This window comes from Pelecanus crispus, chromosome 2 (assembly GCF_030463565.1).
Source record: "Pelecanus crispus isolate bPelCri1 chromosome 2, bPelCri1.pri, whole genome shotgun sequence".
In the NCBI taxonomy this organism is placed as follows: Eukaryota; Metazoa; Chordata; class Aves; order Pelecaniformes; family Pelecanidae; genus Pelecanus; species Pelecanus crispus.
Window position 1 is genome coordinate 153,688,512 of NC_134644.1, and position 18,710 is coordinate 153,707,221.

At 35.2% G+C, this 18,710-nt stretch overlaps 1 protein-coding gene across 1 annotated transcript in view; it reads left to right on the plus strand.

Moving 5' to 3' along the window:
* Positions 1-18,710, plus strand: part of ZFPM2 (zinc finger protein, FOG family member 2) — a 279,385-nt gene that overhangs the window by 42,280 nt on the left and 218,395 nt on the right. The window lies entirely within an intron of this gene.

The window sequence follows — 18,710 nt, forward strand, 5'->3', positions numbered from 1 at the left end:
TTTGTAAATTGTTTAACATAAAATGCCTTACGTACTTACCTGATATAAAGGAAAATGTTGTTGCTGCTCCGAATTTTAGGATTAAAATTTATCAGTAAGTTCTCAGTTCCATGGTTGTATTAAGGTAGAAGCTTTTCTGCTCTGTTTTCTGAGGCCAGAAGACCAATCAAATGCCTGTGTCTCAAGCTTTGTGCCTACATTTAGCAACATGTTGAGCTTAACAAATAGGTATGGTATGTACTGACTTTTTCAAGGACTTTGTTTACCTGTTGTAGCCTGATAGTAATCATTTAGCACACCTGGTCATTGATTTAAGTTGAACGAGAGACTCTTAGATCTCAGTCAATGAAGTGTTAGAACTTCACATTAAAACAGTAATTCACAGTAACATTTTCTATTATGCACAGTGAAGATGGTGCAGGTGTAACATTGCTAAGATATAAGACATGATGGTAACATAGAAATACTTTCCAAGTATCTATTAAGTATAAATATGTAAAACCTGTGTTGTACTGTAAAAACACCTAAGACAAAGGGGTAAATTGTATTTCTCAATTAGGCAATTCTGCAGTTGAATTCAGTGAATGTTTTCATGGATAGGGACTCTGGAATGGGCCTTAAAAATCCATTATATTGAGTATATTTTAATAGTGCTGTTGGAAAATGTGCATCTGAAGCCAAACACAATCTCAGAGTAGCTGTATCTCTTAACGGAAATTTTCCCTAAAAAGGATGAGCACATCAGAAAAGAGTTCCAGAAGCATTCTGTCAATAATTTATAATGCAATAATAATATTTCATTAGAAAAAAATCCTATATTTCAATCACATTTTCATCCTTGCTTGATTTTGCAAATTACTGTATGCTCCTCATGAAGAGAAGAACAAAACTAATGGTAATTTTCTGAAACCAGTAGCTGGAAAATATAATGCAAACAAAAATGAAGACATAGTATGTCTAATTATTATGATGTCGTTTAAAATGTTTTTAATGATAATACACAAATAAGTTGATATTCTATATAAAGCACTATGATGTTATATGAAAACAAGATTTAGTATTAAAATACACTACAGGACATTTAAAATAATACAGAAGACATCTTTGGATGTAGCAGAATGGCCTTTTCCAGCTTCACAGCAGACTTAAAGACTGTCAGTGATTAACATATGACTTGTTTTTAATTTAGTCATAAATAAACTGTATCTGAAGTTGGTATTTTTTTGTTGCTTTTTTTTGTTTCAGTTGTTTTCAACATAGTTGAATGCGCATTTTGTGGGCTGTTACTGCTTTTTACATGGTCTATCTTATACAAAAGTTTCAGGGATACGTTTTATAACAGTACGGAGCAAAGGAGTATTTTTCATCTTGTTGGGAAAAAAATTTCAGTTAAACAGTAAGATGTATGTGTTTCTTGTAATATTTATGGTAGCTTTGACATGGAATAAGATGGAAATCAAAGCTCAATGTGGGAAAATTTGAAATGAAAACATGAAATACGCAGCCCTATTTTATTTAAATATTGGTTCTTTACAAGGGTATAATGTGTATGAAGAAAGGAATGGCTACCTACCACATGCCATACTTTCCATCATGCATGCTTTCTGAAATGAAGTTGGTTATTTATTGATAGAGAAAAAGAAACAATCAACAGAAAATAATTTTCAACCATGCAGTACAAAGATAATTTCTTTCAGATCTTTGGAAAAAAGAAAAACAAAGCATGAAATATTTTGCTTATTTAGGAACATATTTTAGCACACCACAAACAGAACCAACTTTTCTTCAGCAACTTTGCGAACTCGTAGTAGAGATGCTACTTCAAAGGCTAGATGACCATGCAGTCTTTGTTATCTGCTCTGCCTCTTGTCTCCTTACTGAGGTGGATCTCTCTCAGAATCCAAAAATGACTGTGTTCTGCATGATACAAGTTGCTGTCAACTGATAATACAAACTGTGTCAACTCAAGGATTCATATACATAGTAGAGTTGTTTTGTTATTTTAGTTTTTTTTACTAAGGGAACATACTGTTATTTTCAGAGCCAATACTTGCCAGGGACTGAAGTTCTGTGAGTTATTCATTAGCAACAACTTACTCATGAATGAGTCAAAATTCAGCTTCTGGCATTAGAGTTTTATTTTGTTTGAAAATTTTCATTGTCAAATGGTTTGTATGCATTCTCAAGCCTTTGTAATTAGAATATTTTTATGAAGAAAAATCTAAAGTTAAATGTGCTGTAGTTTCAAAGGGTTTCTGCTGAAGCAGTCTTTCAGATCAAATAGTCTTGTGACCTTCACTGACCATCAAGGAATTGCAGACATAATGCCTACTCTGCGTAGTCATGTTGAGTGTTACCTGAATATTTTAAACTATCCTCAGTTTTCATTGTTTCTGTCCTCATTTTTTACAAATCCTTTTTAATGAGGAGACTATTCTGAAATAATGGAAACTGGGGTCAATAGATTGTATATGGACACACAGTAAAGGACCTGATTCTTTTTCCATGATAGCCAACAGCAAAAGTCCAAGGAATAGAAAGAGTCTGCAAAACAAACTGGGCTTAAACAAATTTTGTATGAAAAGACTTATTTCTTTAAATGTGGAAGCTGAGGTCACTTTACAGCCTTAAATATACTTTTTGCTATCAGATGGATGCCTTGATACATGTAGATGTATATAGTTCTAAAGCCTTTGTATTATTGCTAGGATATCAGTGCATGTGAGGTCAGTGATTAGTTTTAACACATAATGAACAAAAGGTGGATCTCCTGTGTGTCTTCTACATACATCACATGAGAGAATAGTATCATTCCCTTTTTTACTGGATATCTGTTCTATGTAAGAACAGAAACCTCCTGAACTTAGGGAAGTATGAATGAAATATCCTAGAGGCACCATGCTTCCATACCAGAACTTTCTTAAGATCTCTGAAAATTTCAGATACCAGGCTCCTCAACCCAATATAAGGAAATTATATATTATATGCCATCCTGACAGATTAAAAAAAAATGTTTAAAGAATTAGAAATTAGTGCTTGTTTATCATACATGGTCATGCCTGCATTGGTGAATACAAGTTCAGTCCACTGTACTTGTCATTTTAAGAGATAGCAAATATGAACTATATTGAAAGGGAGAAAAGATTTGAATGAAAAAGTATGAATCATAACTTGGACGCGTTTAAGAAGAATTTTTTAGATTTTCCAAAAGCTGTAAAACAAGTGAAGGCTATGTTGGCTTTACCTAGAAGAGAATTTAAAAAAAAAAAGAAAAATCCTAGTTTAAAATGATTGGGAAAACAGTGGATGTAACCAAATGCTAGGAACTGTAATACCTGGCTAAAAGAAGAAAAGAAAGAAGTAACTAAAAAATCTATCAGTAGCTTCATTAATAACATAAGATGACATTTTAAAACGTGGTAAGAAAAAAATCATTAGAAAATTGGTATTGATCTATTACAAGTCAGGACTCTTAATAGTTATAGGGGACAGGAAAAAGGGTAGAGTAATACAAATATTTCTGGTCTGCTTAAAACATTTGTGCTGGAAAACCTATTTGTCTGTAAGTGATGACTGTACTTCTGTTCCATCAACAACTGATCAATGTGTCAAACCTGCTAAATCCTAGCTAATTTAACCAGTCTGATAGTTTGAATTTAACTTTTTTAGGAGCTAGGTGACCCACTGTCCCACATCAGTCTTCAGTTTTCAAAAAATTTTGAGATGATTTGGAAATTCTAGAAGACTAGAGGAAACAAATATGTTCAAAAAGAGTAAATCACAGTTGGTCTGGATAATGACAGACTTGTCCACATGACAGTGGTCCCATTGGAAATAATGGGATAAGTGATGTAAGACCCTTTTATTAAAGCGGGATTAGTGCCAATCCATACAGGTTTAAGGAAAAAATAGATCTTGTAAAACCAACTTAATATGTAATGGTGAGCTAAAGTATATTAGTTCTTTGCAATATGTTTACAATCCAAAGAAAATACTGAATAATGGATAGGTATTGCTATTGCAGGATCTGAAAAACTTGACATGTTAGCTGCAGCAAAATTTTAGTTTCAGTATAATTAAATATGAAGTCATGTGCTTGCGAGAAGGTAACAGAAATTTCACTACAGAAAGCAGCGTGTCTGAAAAAGTCTTGGGATCTACTGAACCAGGGTTGAGCCCAAAAGATAGAGTTGTGGCTAAAGGATATGTGTGAGGTCTCAAATTATCTTGCTTGTCTGGTTAGCAGTCTTGTTTGATGCTGAAACAGCATTCTGTTTCCTTCATTCACGCTTCAAGAATGATGTTAAAATTTGAAAGAGGTTTAGAGAAGAGCCACTAGAACGTTGGAAGGACTGATATTATGAAAAAGTCTAGGTCCTTTTCCTATTTATTTTGTCAAAAAAAATATTAAAGGACAACCTGATGACAAACTACTTTAAATTCAGAATGAAAATCTGATAACAATGGGACTTCTTTCTAGCAAAAGTATCAGAAGATTAAATGGATGTTGAAGCTCCACAATTTCAGAAACAAAGAACAGATTTTAGTTCTTAAAAAGTTAATTATTGGAACATTTTATGAAAAGTCATTTATCTGTCATTAGAAATATTTACATTCAGGATGACATATGTTCCTAGTGAACATGATCCAGTTCTGTGGTAAACACTGGACTTTTTAAATGGGGTAGATTCCACTGGGGCAGAAGCTAGGCTGGCTGACCATGGTAATTCCTTGTAATTAAAATGGAATGAATAAATTAATATACTATATATTGCTTTTATAAATATTGTACCGTTTGGATGCATTTATAATTAATAAGCACTAGCAGTCCTCCACATAAGCAACTCCCAATTTTTATTTCTCCAGTAATTGTGTATTCAAGCTATGTTAATAATGATAACTTCTCTGTACTCTTCTAAATTCTGTGCTATTATTCTACAGTGATGGAATAAAACAATACATTAGAAGACATCCCATACCTATTCTGTGAGCAATATGCAAGGGAAGGTTCTTTCACTGTAGACAGATGGGACACAATTTTCTAGTTGTGATAACTAAGCCAAAAAGGTTTTCAAAACCCACTCCACCATCCTATGTGCTCAGTTCTTGTGACTTTCTTCCCACACAGGTCCAATAACCAGTTAGTGTTTCAGCCATAGGTGAAGTTGTATCTGCCTTTTAAGACAGAGAAGTATTCTCTCTGTTAGCAGTTGGGGAACTGAGTATAGGGCATTTACAAAGGTGAAATTAATGACACTCAGAAAATCTTGGTCCTAAGGAAGAACTGGATCTCTCTTTTCTTAATTTACATGCAGTAGCTGTCAACTAGATCATCCTTATTCCCTGTGTGAGCTCTTACTTTCATACACATAAAGGAGCACAGCTTTCTTGCAGAATGTGCTGATTTTGTGAGTTGGATAGTCTTGAAAGTCAGTCTCAAAAGTTCTTTTGAAATGTATCTGAATTTTTCTTAGAAAGTGAGAAAATGTGATTTGTCCACATATCCAAAATGAAAAAAAGTATGCAGTGGAAAATAAGACATAAAACTCCTGTTTTCATTTTATAGTAATTTTTTATGTATTGTTTACATTCATCTCCACATAAAGTGAAAGTTTCCCACGTGTAAAATTCTGCCTCAAGTAAATCAACAGCACTTTTGCTATTGATAATAGTAAAGCAGGATGAAGTCACAACTCATGTTACGTCTCAGAAGACTCATCATAACTCATATACATGTATCAGAGAACTGTTGAAAAAGATACGAAGGATAGTTAAATATAGCACGGTATAGTTTCTTTTAATTACTATTACAGGCTGGTGTTTTTCTTAAAATGTATCAGAAAGTGTAAGAAAAGTGGTGAACAGGAAATTAAATAGTGCTTTAAAATAATGATATACTGAACTATGCTTCTATTAATGTTTAATAAAAGATAGGCTTGCATGTGAATTCTGGTGTATTGCTTTAGCAAGATGTGAATCAGAAAGGTTCTAGTGAACATCTGACATGCCATTTTTACCTGCTATTAAAAGTAGTTTGAAAAGCCTTTCTGAATAGATTTCCTGTAGCCATTCATAAGAATCACTGTAAATATGTATTGAATGTTGGGCTTACTCTGCATTATTTAGTAATACTATAAACAGTTTGGGTTACAAAGCAGAAGTGTAATGGTTGGTAGACCACTGCAAGATGGAAACAGACATTAACGATAGTCTTTTTTTTTTTCCCTTTTTACTTTTTCTTTTTTTCCTTCCTTTTTGTCTTTCTTTCTCTTTAAACCAGTCCTAAGAAGGACTTAGAGATTACTGTCCTGATTTCGTTTCTTTTTTGATTGGGGAAATGTGGTAGATATAAGATCTTGGAAATGCTATTTGATGTAAATTAACAAAAATCCATGAAACATAGTTAACCATAGATATAGTCTGACAGTAAGAAGAATATTGTGAAGAAGCAGAGGAAATCATAGAACGACTGTGTGTTACTCTGACAGTGAATCGGTATTATCTCTGCTATCAGATAATGCAGTTATCATTAATTTTCACATTTGCATTTCAATCTTTGGAAGGAAATGACTCTTGCCGGATGAAGATAAGAGCTCTGTACCACTATAATGAACCATCATTTCATCCCGATGCTTTGTATCCATATGAAAATGAGGCTGGGTGGTGGTGTGGTATGTGAGGAGAAGGTGGGGGGGGTCATAGAAACATTATAACAAAGTGTCAAAAATCACTACAGACTTTTGGAGCCCTTTATGAAACAAGAGGCAGCCTAAATAAATCTGTGTAGTGAAGTGGATATTGGATTAAAAGCAGAGAGCCAGGCTTCCATACCGGGGGTTGGGAGGGGACCTTGGAGGAGCAGGGGAAGATTTCTGTGGATCTTGGTCAGTTTTCCCTCACTGGTTTGGAACTAAGAGGAGGCCATGTGGAGACTGAATAGCAAAAGTAAAGGGATAATGGTCATCCAGTTAACCCTTGCACTGCAGGTCTTGTTTTGACACTTGAATACTATTAAGGTAAGTGAAGTAAATGCTAATGGACCACTGGCTTCATGGGTTGGGTTCTGATACTGGAGCTGTTTTAAGAGGTCCCCACACCTGTGTGTTAAATGCAGGATTTCAGATAATTTTCAGTCTTGTATATAGAACTGATCCAAGTCTTCAAGGACTGTAGTGTTCTCAGTCCTTTTCCATGTCTAGCCCAGATTTGTGTTGATGACCTGAAACTCTTATCTGCAGAACTCTGCAAGGCATCATTCCATTTTAGGTCTGATTGACTAAAACCACTGTTCCCCAAGAACTTTTGCACTATATTCAACTTGTTTGACCTTTGTGGTGTAGTTGTTGTCTATAACTTTAAGAATTCATCCATACATCATTGGGACTCACTGCCAAATGTCTGCTAAAAGCATGAACTCTTGAGGTTTGCCCTTCTGCCCCATTTCTTTGTAACAAAAGCTGAGATTCTTATATCATCAAATGATTGTAAGAACTGATATTTAAATATATGATATTTTAAAAGTCCTTCTTAGTGTATAACCTGGGACCGTTTGTAGGAGCACAAAGATATCCATCTTGCTGTGACCAGCTGGGATTGATGAATTATTCCACTGGCTGTAGCAGCCGCTTCCTCCTGCAGACCTTTCTCAGGCCCTCAGGTCTCTGCTCTTATGTGATGACCACATTCCTGTCTCTTAATGAGAAGATGCAGGGCTAAGAGCTGCAAGGAAAAATAGGCTGCACCTGTGTTAGTAAATTCAGTAGTGACAGAAGCTGAGTAGTATATACTTGTGAAGTGTTAAAATGGTCCCTGGCATGATTTTGGTTGAGGCCAGCTGACACTCTTCCCAAGTAGAGCCCAAGGTTCAGGAGTTAAAGCGTTGCAAGGAGCATTCTCCAGAGGTAGTTTGTGTGCAGTCATCTGTTTAAAGGCTAAGGAAGTCTCCCAGCACATAAATATGGACCTGTTTGGCCTCAGTGCCCAGAACCATTCTTTGGCACATGTTAATTAACCTTCCTTTACCTTTAACAGACATAGTACAGAAATTGGCTGTTCTTCAAGGCAATTGATCTTGTTGGCGGAGTGCTCCCTGTACAGGTCTGAAAGATGAGAAAGTGAGAGTGACTGTGTGAACTCACATGGAAGCAGCAACCAAACCTTCGCTGTCATCTTTCCCATGTGCAAATTTGGCTTCTGTGGGAAACAGGCTGTTGCGTGACCTACTGAGCATGTGTAATAGATAAAATCAAGCCTTGGGGAGAATTTTCATTTATGGTCACATCTGACAAAATGAAGTGATGCCCACTAGCCAGAAATAGTGGTCACCAAGGCTTTAAGAGAATATTGAGGTGTAATACAATTCCCCTAAAATCATGTGAATAGGCAGTACTAAATTTTGAAAACTAAGAGATATTTCCCGTCTTGACAACACTTGTTACAGAGACTTCTGTAGCATCCCTTTCATGATTCAAGGTGCAAATGTAGTAGGATTCTGTAAACTTGGAGATAAGCATTACCTCATTTGACTTGCAACTTAAAATATCAAAAAGCAGTGAGTTCATCACTGAATACTGAAGCTCTTGTCAAGCATTCCAACTGTTTTGTCAGTTGGGATGCCATTTCCTTATCATTGTTTCACACAGTTAACATATATATGTGAATTTAAATTTAATTTCAAAATTAGTCAGTACAGAAATGAACCTAGTTTAGAAGTAACATTTTCTCATATGTACATGTCACATTTGGAGAACTTTAATTTTTTAAACAATTAGCCTTTTAGAACATTTTCAAATGCAAAACTTTGTATTTATCCTAGTCAAAATGCTTCAGAAAAGTGAAACTATCTAAAACCTTCAAGTCTATTAGTTTTTAGTTTGATGATACTCATTTACTCTTCCTGGGCCTGCCTTTACCCATTTGTGAAATATTTACTTGACATAGCAAGGCTTTTCATTTTTGGTGTGTTAGGTATAAATTGTTCTTTGGAAACCATCTTAATCTGCAAGTGGTCAAGTTTCTAGACTAGGTAGACTTGAAACTGATCTGGTATCTTCCTAAATTCTTTTGTACTTGTGTATGTCCAGCATGAGGCAAGAACATTGGTCTGACTCGTAAAAGGCATTGAACTCTGAATGAAAGGTGATACACATTAGAAATGTATTCTGTTTTGATTGGCATTTATGTTTCAAGCACAAAAGACTTCTTGTTCTCTGAAAAAAGTTGATAGCTGGGAAAGGCATGTGCAAGGGACAAATGATCAGATTCACTAGGTACTTTGCTTTGGACATGATACGCTATATAGTGGATATTATGTGAAGTACAAATCCCTGTAGGTCACACAGTGAAGGACTCCTAGTCTGTGAAATTCTGCAGGGAATCAATGAACATCTGCATTACAATACATTGTTTCTTGTAGTTTCATGCACCAAGGGACCTGCAGAGGCTGGCAGAAAGCTTGGCACTTTTCAGCTGTCTCCACTGTAGTTTGGTCATAAAGGCAATATAACACCCTGGTAATTCCAAAGGACTAGGAAACAATGTCTGGTTTTGGAAACAGATGGGGTGAGAATCAAAAGGGACATGTAATCGGTCCACAACTATTTTGCTCTTTGTTGTGTTTCTCTTATTAATTCAGTTAAGATTATTGCGTGTGGAATACTGCATAGCAACACTGGCTTGAACAATTGAAGGACGGATGTGTTAATATATTGAACTTTATACACAACATAGTGTTATTTACCATGCAAAGCTGTAGTCCAGCAGTTGGATGCAAACACCGAGTGCGAGATGCTGGTGACTTTATTTCTTAAATTGGCAGGTTTCAGTTGGTTTCAGTGATGTATCCTGTGTTCAGCATATCATTAAAGAAAATATTTTGATTTGCAAAATACATTTTGCTCCTACCCCTTTGAAAGCTGCCTTACTTACTCTCTCTCAAGACATCATAACATAAAAGTTGGAATAATACAACTAAAACAAAAAAATGTTATCAGCAGGAACCATTGTACCTCCATTTGAAAGAACCAGCTTTTGCTGAGTGTAAAAAATTTAATGTGACATGTGAGTGACAAACTGGATACTAGTATTTACCCCCAAAATTACACAGTTCAGAGTGGTTCAGAGTCGGAAGAGGATACTGGACATTGTGGTCATGGGACTGTGACAGAGTCCTAAGGGCAAAATTCCTCTCAATTCTGACCTTGACTTTCTCAGTATCTGTGTTTAGCTCAGTGAGACCAGCTTAGCACACATTTGGATTTAGGTTTTTAATTACCACACTTCATTTTTTAGGGTGCTGTACTATCTCATGCTCAAAAGAAGGATATGCATTGAATAGTAGATCTTATTTTCTCTCCTTCATGTAGGCTTCGGACAAGGGTGTGTGTAAACGATCTTTGTAAAGTGCAGTAATGGTGATCATACCGAAATGCTATAATAAACTCTTTTATGCAATCACTCAGCACTTATTCACCAACATGGCAAAAGTAAGCATGGTTGGCTTAAAGGTATCAGACTGCATTTTTGTTTAGTTACAAAATTTTTGGTTATTTAAACATGTTCTAATGGAATCAGTGAGAAACCCCAGAACCAAATACTGAGAAGTATGGCCCAGAGTTAAAATTAGTAATACGCCTATGCTGAAATAAGAATTAAAGCCTATGTTTGGAAAGCTGTAACTGCACAGTGGCCACTGTTCCTAGTTTTTCCTGCAGTGAGCTGATTAGCTTAGACCTTCTGAAACAGCTGTGTAGAGGACAGCTGAGTTCCTGGTTTGTTTGGGTTTGCTTTTTTTTTTTCCCCAAAGAGTTCAAAGCTTTCCAAATGTGCTTTTTAATAATCAGGGCTGATTCCAAAAATGTTTTTAATCTATAGTGTATTAAATTGTATTCGTGGCAAAGATGCTTGTGTATGCCTAGTTTGCCAGTGTGGGCAATCAGTCCAATGTATCTGTTGCATCTTTTATGATATGTTACAGGAAAAACGAATCAAATTGTCCCATCGTAGCTTACTCTTTCCCTTTGCTCCCCTGTGTTTCCCTCAAGACTGTTAAGCAATGTGTTCAAGCTGGAAAACTTGAACAGCCATACTTGACTTCACAACATATTCTTGGGCATTATGGATAGAAAAACATTACAGTATTTTACTTAATTTTGTCTTAAGTGAGTATTGCAGGATTATGCATTGGCATATTGTTTTTTATAAAAAATATGGCTGATACATTTCAAAGATTGAGGATAAAGCTGTAAAAATCATATTTTACTTAGAGAAAATACTCAAGGTGGGTTCATTCAGGTCTGTGCTTCTCTGATTTTATGGCAATATAGTTGTGTTGATTTTAAAGATGCTTCATCAGCGTAAAACCACAATGATGGATGATTGTGGATAATTTAGAAAGACAGTACAATGTATACTATGAACATACTGTTCCAGAGTGGTGCATATATGCATTTTGGGCTGGGTGGTTCTTAAAGGAGACTGAATTTCAAATTACATCATTGTGTGAAAAAAGTTATCTGAAGTTTGATACTTACACTGTGGTGCCAAAACCACTAAGCAGTTTGTAAATCTTTGGCTTGCATATATAAATACATACTTGTTCTCATAAAAAAAAAATGAGACTATCTGGACAGGAGTCACCAAGTGCTGCATCGCGATGATAAGCATTCGCTGAGAGTTTTCTTAGGTGTAATACAGTCCTGTTTTCAAGGTTTGTGTAACACAACATTGTAAATGCTTCATATTGTTTGTTTTGATCTGATAAAGTATGTGTCATTTTAAACTTAATTTCCTTAATAATTTTACTATTGTGATTTGTACTTTATGATTTTTATTGACTTATTCTCAGAAAAAAAACTTTTTTCCCCAATTACAGAACTGCTTAGCATTTGATACTGACTACTTTCAAAGTATGTACTGGACCTCAACTTTTCACGGAAATTTTCTTTACGAGGTGCTCTCTAAATATATGACTACTTCTAGCAGTGGAAAAAGAAAAAAACCTCCAACAAAACAACAGATATTTTGGTGTGTTGCAGTCCGATAAGAGCTAGCATTTAGTTTAATTACTATATCCATAACATTTTAGCCATCAAATTTTGAGCCTCTTCCAAGGAAATTATTTTTCTCTCATGTTTTCCTGCTAATCCTTGTTTTAATAGTTACAACTTACTTAATTTTCTTTTCTGTATCTTCATGCCGCAACGTGTGAATCACCTGGAATCGAAGAACAGTGCGATAAGGTTGTTGACAGGGATGTGAATGGGAGAGGAACAATGTAGAATTTAAAATGGTGTATGTGTGCCGGAGGGCATCTTCAGGGAACACTGGAGAAATGTTCTTGCACATTGCTATGGTACCTTCAAACATATGATCTGACAGAGCAATGGACAATGAAGGAGCATTGGACTCTGTCCTGCATGACGCGCAAAGTAACCTTCAGGTTCCGTTAATACTTTTCTGTAGGAATATGTCTAATTACAGAAAACCCATTCTCCTTGAATTGTGCCTCTTGTCAATATATTCTACAATGTTATATGCATATTGACAAGCATGATGCAATAGATTAGTTGTTCTACTGATTCACTGGTTTCACATTGTTCAGTGTTCTACATACTGGGAAGCTCAGTCAAGAAATTAAATAGTACTCTAATAGTACTTAGAAACTGTGATCCTCCCTATTAAAAAGCCTTTTGCCATCTGCTTGCTTTTTAATTTTTCTCCTGAAAGTGACAAAAAATCGCTTGAATATGTAGCAAAGCATGTCATATTACTTTCACCATTTCTCAGCTTCTGGGATCATTGCCCTATAAAAATGCTATGTGCATTTCCCCAAAGCTTGGACATATCATGACGCTTATCTAAAGAGAAAAATGATATATTTTTAAAAGAAAAATGCTGACCTAGTTAGTGAGGCTGAAACCATTCATTAATTAGAAGTCATAATTGCAATTACATGGTAAAATTAATTTATCACGAATATAATCCTATCAGTTTTCCTTTTTGGAAAAATGGAACCAAATGATTTTAGCAGCCTGTATTGCTTAAGGCTGATATTATAGTGATACTGGTTTAGAGTGAATAAAGTAATCAAATTCTATTTTCAAGATCTGAAATTCTAAGACTGCATCAATGATAGTTTATATATTATATGAGATTCACTTGAGTTGTAATTTTGTAATTACATATAATATATAAAGCATATATACACAGATAAATGCATAAAAGGAAAATAGTGTGCTGAAATTTAAAAAGAGTGAATTGAAGATAACACAGCACATAATATATAGAAAAATTCATGTAATATGGCAAGTATGCTACAGTGTATGAAACTCAGAATGCCTTTTCTACCCTCAGGCTATTTAGACTTCCTTGATATTCAAATCTTAATGTACATTAAATGGAATTTAAGGAGGTCCACCTTGCTGGACCTCAGGCAGACTGAGCAAGTATTGCTCCATGGGGATACCAGTTTATGTATATATTTGCAAAGATGTTATAGCCATGAAATATAGTCCTTTGATGACATCATAACTGTGAAATATGACTTTATTTTGCTCACCAGCAGTCAGAGCTTTGCTTTATCTATATTAAGCAGTCTGTATGCATAAATAAAGAATACCAAATACCGAAACTGACTGCTGTAACCTAACATGGCCACCTTCAGTTGGAGCGCTCATCACTCCCTCTAATGCCCTATGGATGTCAGGGGACTGCTTGTAGAGTAACATGCTGCCAAATATCACTAAGTTTAACAATCTTCTTTCCAGAAATGTGTTAATAAGCACTGTAGATACCATTAGACAGCTGTATGCTGAAATTCAGCAATTACTTATGCTAATTCAAATTTTAACAGAGGGAAAAAATTTATTATTTTATGTCAAGGTAGTCAAACTTGGTCTTTAAGTTTAAGGATCTCAAAATATATCATTCAAATATCTGGTCTTGTTGAAGTAAATAGAAAAGTACACATTGATGCCAATAGAGTTAATACCTAGTCTATTAATGACTAGTTAATATATGAATGCATATATTGTTTGCGTAAGACTCACAAATACACTTACTTTTTAGGAGAAAGACTGTTAGCCACAGTCACCAGGAGAGTGTTCATATGCCTGGACCTTGTTCTAATGGGAGATAGGAACAAATACACTTTTGAGCATCTGGAAATATCTTAAGTCTCCAAGAAAAAGACTTCATACAGCACAAGAAATGCATGCTTAAAACTGTTTTTTGAGACTAACCTGGAATTTGAAGATAAGATCAATAAGTATTTTTTTATTTTTTTTTTCTCTCCAGGTAGTAAGAAAAAAAAAAATCTACATTTAGAAGAGTGCTTTTGGTCTTCTAGGCTCCCAACTTGCAAAGCATTTACAAACTTTTAATTTAATGCGTATGCGTATGAGCATGCCATTAAACAAAGAACTACTTGCATGCATTAAGTTAAGCACACATGTAAGTGTTTGTAGGACTGCAGCCTTAGGTCATAAGCTCTTCCAGGAAGGAGCTGCCTTTATCATTGTACTTTCTACGTACTCAGCAAACTGTTAGCTTGCACAAATTAATAGGGATGCAAATCGAAGCAATGCTAAAGGCCCCTTTCCACTCGTCTGACAATGTAAAAGGGCCTTAAAGGTAAATTACTTCAGTAAGACACAGAATTTTGAATACAATAAATAAGGACTTCAAATTGTAACTTCTTTAGTTTCTTTAATTACAGAACATTGTTTCATGGATTTGGTTGATTTTCTAACTTCATTCCTATTTTGAAGAATTTTTTATTAAAATACTTATCTTAATATACAAGATGTTTTGACTCACATATACTTTTTAAAATTAATAGTTTTTTCTTTTGAGAAGTAGGAGCTAAATCTTGAGGCTCTGTTCATTTTCATTTCACAGCGACGCCATTGTCACTGGTGGGATAGTAAGGCCTTACATAACACGTTAATTTTTTGAATGATAACTAATTTGGATTCTGCAGTTTTAAACTTCTGCAAGTTTTAAAGCCCCATCATATTTCCTGGCTCTAATTAGAGCTTTGAATGTCTTGTGGTGGCATAAATGCACATGAGTCTTGATCGTATTTTATTTACTAGTAGTAAGATTTTTGCTGTAACGATATACAGGAATATACTAATACAATGAATGGAGAAGAGAAGATGTTAAAATATTGCCCAGGGATAGAAAAAGATTGTGATATGTAATGTCCAAAATGTTCCTAAGGACAAATCTTTTCTCAAAGAAAACAGTTAATATTTTTTAAATTATCTTTTACAGTTTTTTTAAAATAAAAAAGTGCCATAAATTTGACTGAAGGGGTATTCTGAAGTACCCTGTGTGAAGCATCAGTGGCTCTTAGTTTCTTCTGAAAATCAGTTGAATCTACTGCCTTTTAATTGTTAGCTAAGTCCATGCGGTATTTTAGAATTATGACTGTTGCTTGATGATTTTCTCAAGTGTTGACTGATAAACTAAACCTAGCAGTTAAGGGGAATAAGAGAAAATGTACCCATTTAAAGCTCTTATTTTCTCTATCTGAGTCTCTTAATTGTGGCCCATCCTGTTTATATTTTTCATTGACTTTATTTATTCAGTTTTTCTTTTGTACAGACACTACCCACTGTTCACTTTTTGCCTTCCTTATGCAATTTTTGTTATCATAAAAGAAGTCCATATATACTGTTTTTAATTAACCTTATAGGTATGCATTGTGAGATAGAGGGCGTGAGATTATTCATCTGAATAAATTTACTTCATATGAAAACTGTAGCACCTAAGCTTGTATGTGGTTCTCTCTTGTAATTGTGGCCCAACAACCGTACTTACCTGTTGTATTTGTCATCCGCATCTTCCTGCCTGCACTTGTGTTCCCCTTCACACATGCAGATGGTCACAGCAAGGTGACTATCGAGGTGACAGTCCAGCAGTGCTTAGTGGAGCAAATGTCTTTACGTTTTGGTTGCTTAAGAAACAATTCACACAAAATGCATGCAGCAAAGAAGCAGTTTCCCCAATGCAGTCGTATACACGTGCTGAAAAAATGTCATTTTCCCTGTCAAGTTTCATTTCCTTAAAAAAAAAAAAGGAAAGCTTTTTGTTCTTTCTATTCCCTTTTGATCACACGTAATTTCTGATCATCTCCTTTTATATTCCTCGTCTGATTTTGTTCATGCTCTTCATTTTTACTCTGCTTTGTATTCATTCTCTTTCTGTCATTTGTTTCCTTTGATTCTGTTAAAGTCCTTTTTCCATGTGGTGGTCTGTCTTTCATACATTATAATTACAAAATATTTCCGTTTTCTCTTCAAGCACTCAAAATTTATTTACCTAGCTTTCTAAGTTTGGATACAGTGTTCCCTACCGTATTTATCAAGGAAAGTATAGTGAGAAATGAGCACACTATTACTATTCTTGGCTTTGCTGTATTTTCAAAGAGCATCTGCTGGTGTTCATTTGATTTTTTTTTTTCCTCAGCTATGTATATAACACACGCATATGTATCATCAATTCAATGAAAACACCACAGAGAAAATGAATTTTATGAAATTGGGAGGAAGTTTGCAGCAAACAGTGGATTATATTGGTGTTATATAGCTATCTCATCAAAAGGTAGGAAATGCACAAGACCTTTTGCGCTTTTCAATTTGAAAGAAAATGATTTCATTAGAAAAAAAAGAACCATCACTCTGGATGTTGGAGAATGCCAGAGCCTGATGAAACCAGCTGAAGAGACAAACTGAGTGTACGGATGCAGATTAGCCTTCAGAAGATGAGGGTGTAAAAGGGATTTAATGGTAGGATGGATTATAGAAATCCTTGTAACAATGTTAAATAATTATAGTTCCAGCCGAGATCAAAGCGGTGCTGATTGAACCCCCTCAAGCTGTTAACACGGAGTATCTTGAAGGAAAAAAAAAAAAGAAAAAAAAAAAAAACCCTCTGAGATTGGTCAGCCTGCACTGACAGTGTCCTCTGATCTGGGAAGTTCTGGCTGCATTGAAGGTACAACTTGTGGGGGAGGGAGAGATGGAGGGAAGAATTTATCAGTCCGAATAGCCTATTTGGGTGGTGTTCTTGCTTGGTTTTTTTAAGGGAGGAGGAAGGGGTTGTTACAATCAATGTTACTGGAGTTCACCCACTGACTGAAATTGCAACAAAGTTGTACACGACTGGTGTCTTTCCATATTGGAAAAGGATTGAATTTCTTTAGCAGAACTCTGGTCTGTAAAATGAAATGAAATGAAATGAAAATGATCACTCTTTTTTTTTTTTTTTTTTTTTTTTCCTTCTCCCTTTTAAACTACGGTTCCTATATACATACCTGCCCAGCAACAACTATTACTAGCGATAACTGGAAGAATGCCTTTGTAGCAGCGATATTTAGCTGCAGGCAGGGAGTACAGTTGCTATGCCCATTCAACAGCTTTAAACATTAATTCTCATTGCCTTGCCTTCCTGGCATTTGTGCCTGGAGGATTATGCTTATGCCTCTATTAATAAAAAAAGAGAAGTCAAAGTTAAATCCTTACGCTTTGGTGGCACAGTAACTTGTGGCATAGCCAAAGCTTTTCCTTTTATACAGCTGTCTGTAAAGTGCAGCACATCTAGTTTGTTTCAAAGGAATATTTATAACTTTGGCCGTGTTGAGTTGTATTTCCAATGATTGCGGGTCCTGAGCTTTCCTGTTGAAGGTGTGATCTAAGACAAGATAGAAATGATTTTGCAGTAATTGCTGAGAGATCTTGGCCGAGATCTGTAAAGTTATTTAGATATCTAACTCTATTTGATATATAGTGGTTTGTAAAGTTAAACATGTCTGCAGGAGCAGGGTGTAATTTTTAATCAAACAGGTATTTACACTGCTGGGTGGAAACAGATAATACCATTAAGTGAGCTTTAAGGTAGTGGTATGCTAGTTCAAAATGACGTGGCATCAATTAAGCAAGGGTTTTAAAAGACAGTAATTGTAAGTGTAAGCTCACCTGGCATTGTGGAGAGTATTGAAGTCCTGGCCAGGGATCTCACAATTCCATTTTATAAAGAGAGAATTTAAAGGAAGGAGTTGATGCTGTTTGGACATACAGATATGTTATTTTTATGGTATAATTTTGGATGTAGTGAAAACTGATGTGATAAATGCTTTGGAGAAGAAATCACCATGCCAGCCTGTGCTAACAAGAGTTGAACTGTCAGCATGAGATTTTTTATACTGGAAATAGGGAAGAATAGTTGCTTTTTGCAGATGGAACATAGCAAATTTTATGAATTGGTAGCAAAATTAATTAAGACTGTGTATTTAATCTGGCTTAATTTTGAGAGTGATTATATGCAAGGGTTAGTAAGAAGAGAGGGAAAAGGGAGAGCTTCTGAAACAATGCTTTTAAGGAGAATAGTTGAAGGCAGGAGGGGAGGGGAAAGGAAACCATAAGGAAGGTTTCTTAACTTGAGGAAGAGTTTCATGGTCAAAAGGAACGTGGGCTTCAGAGAATGTGCAGAATCTTTTTTTTTTTTTTCCTTTTTTTTCCCCCCACTGTCTAGGGTTCTGCAGATGCTATAAAAATCGAATAATAAAACTGGGAATCAACAAGAAGTCTAAGTTATTCCATTATCAGTCTCTCCTGCCTGACATAGTCATTCTGTGTGTTTCTCTCTCTTTTTCTTTCTTGTTTCAGGTTACCAACAAAGAATTAAAAAAGACATCTTTTCCTCTC